Source organism: Schistocerca americana, unplaced genomic scaffold (genome assembly GCF_021461395.2).
Source record: "Schistocerca americana isolate TAMUIC-IGC-003095 unplaced genomic scaffold, iqSchAmer2.1 HiC_scaffold_77, whole genome shotgun sequence".
In the NCBI taxonomy this organism is placed as follows: Eukaryota; Metazoa; Arthropoda; class Insecta; order Orthoptera; family Acrididae; genus Schistocerca; species Schistocerca americana.
In genome coordinates, this window is record NW_025726533.1 from 582,501 (window position 1) to 585,000 (window position 2,500).

The window sequence follows — 2,500 nt, forward strand, 5'->3', positions numbered from 1 at the left end:
CCGCGAAGCCCTGACGAGTAGGAGGGTCGCGGCGGTGGGCGCAGAAGGGTCTGGGCGTGAGCCTGCCTGGAGCCGCCGTCGGTGCAGATCTTGGTGGTAGTAGCAAATACTCCAGCGAGGCCCTGGAGGGCTGACGCGGAGAAGGGTTTCGTGTGAACAGCCGTTGCACACGAGTCAGTCGATCCTAAGCCCTAGGAGAAATCCGATGTTGATGGGGGCCGTCATAGCATGATGCACTTTGTGCTGGCCCCCGTTGGGCGAAAGGGAATCCGGTTCCTATTCCGGAACCCGGCAGCGGAACCGATACAAGTCGGGCCCCTCTTTTAGAGATGCTCGTCGGGGTAACCCAAAAGGACCCGGAGACGCCGTCGGGAGATCGGGGAAGAGTTTTCTTTTCTGCATGAGCGTTCGAGTTCCCTGGAATCCTCTAGCAGGGAGATAGGGTTTGGAACGCGAAGAGCACCGCAGTTGCGGCGGTGTCCCGATCTTCCCCTCGGACCTTGAAAATCCGGGAGAGGGCCACGTGGAGGTGTCGCGCCGGTTCGTACCCATATCCGCAGCAGGTCTCCAAGGTGAAGAGCCTCTAGTCGATAGAATAATGTAGGTAAGGGAAGTCGGCAAATTGGATCCGTAACTTCGGGATAAGGATTGGCTCTGAGGATCGGGGCGTGTCGGGCTTGGTCGGGAAGTGGGTCAGCGCTAACGTGCCGGGCCTGGGCGAGATGAGTGCCGTAGGGGTGCCGGTAAGTGCGGGCGTTTAGCGCGGGCGTGGTCTGCTCTCGCCGTTGGTTGGCCTCGTGCTGGCCGGCGGTGCAGGATGCGCGCGCCTGCGCGGCGTTCGCGCCCCGGTGCTTCAACCTGCGTGCAGGATCCGAGCTCGGTCCCGTGCCTTGGCCTCCCACGGATCTTCCTTGCTGCGAGGCCGCGTCCGCCTTAGCGTGCTCCTCCGGGGGCGCGCGGGTGCGCGGATTCTCTTCGGCCGCCATTCAACGATCAACTCAGAACTGGCACGGACTGGGGGAATCCGACTGTCTAATTAAAACAAAGCATTGCGATGGCCCTAGCGGGTGTTGACGCCCTGTGATTTCCACTACATTGGACTTCATTCGGGCGCCGTCCAGGTATCCCCTTCAGGGTGACTGGACATTAACCCATCGGGTGCACCCGCACAGTAACCGCTTCACGGAGGGGCATAGGTGCGACCGAGACTGGTGGTTCTAACCTTTCTCACTGCACCTGGGACTCGTGTCCTGTGGCTACTTTTTTCCGTGGCGGCCGCCCGGTAGGGTATTTTTCTGTGCGTATGGCGACCGGTGCGTTTTCGTACCAAGTGCCTGCGCGTTTCAATTTTGGCGGCCGCCGGGTGTCGTCCCCGGTGACTAGTCCCCCGCTAGGTGGCAGTGTGTGCTTTCCGCTGCGTCCCTAGCGTCCCTGCCGCCTGGGGTTCAGGCGTAACACGGTGGTCATCCCACAGGTCCGGCTGGGTTAGCGCTCTGGCGGTTCTCGTTGGTGTGCGCCCTGCTGTGGGTCGGTGACGCTCACGTCTACTCGTTCGCTGGGGTTTCCAGGTGTCGGGTCGCGTGGTTGGTGCTCGTTGGTATTTCACATGTCGCGTGTGGAGAACCTCGTTCAGTATCCAGCCTGTGTCCAAAGCGATTCCTGCCCAGTGCTCTTTGAATGTCAACGTTGAAGAAATTCAAGCAAGGCGCGGGTAAACGGCGTGAGTTAACTATGACTCATCTTAATGTAGCCAAATGCCTCGTCATCTAATTAGTGACGCGCATGAATGGATTAACGAGATTCCCGCAGCCATTCTCGAATTGCGCCGGAAGAAGGCGACGGGACAAGATGGTCTCGCTGCAGAGGTTCTCCAAGCCTTATGCGCGGAGATCTGCCCTTACCTGACAAACCTCTACAACGAGTGTTTACGTCAGGGACGGGTACCAGAGTCGTGGAAGACGGCTGAAGTGGTTATACTGCGAAAGGGTGATGACAAGGATCCAGAAGTGCCGAAATCGTACCGACCAATCTGTCTCTTGAACTCCATGGCCAAGCTCCAGGAGAAGCTCCTATGCCTCCGGCTAGAGCAACACCGGGAGCTTAGGGGACGAAGTCCCGACCAGTACGGATTCAGGAGGGGCCTGTGTACAGAAGATGCTATAAACAAGGCAATGTTGCTAGTGGACACATCTACTGCTAAGTACGTTGCGGGGATAATGGTCGACATCGCCGGGGCTTTCGATAACCTATGGTGGCCGGCTCTGTTCGACAGCCTAAGGAAGTTGGAATGTCCTGGGCCCCTGTACCGGTGCCTGCTTGACTACTGCCGACACCGGCGGGCGGTCTTGCGGTGCCCGGGGCGGGCGGTTGAGAAGTTGATCACTAAGGGATGCCCACAGGGCTCAGTCTGCGGTCCCATATTCTGGGACGTGGGTCTGGAACCTGTGCTGGAGGAACTTGGGGAACTGCGACAAGTGCGAGGCGTGGTGGCGTACGCTGA

General features: G+C 59.2%; 1 pseudogene; it reads left to right on the forward strand.

Moving 5' to 3' along the window:
* Positions 1–2,500, forward strand: part of LOC124590727 — a 7,105-nt pseudogene that overhangs the window by 1,716 nt on the left and 2,889 nt on the right.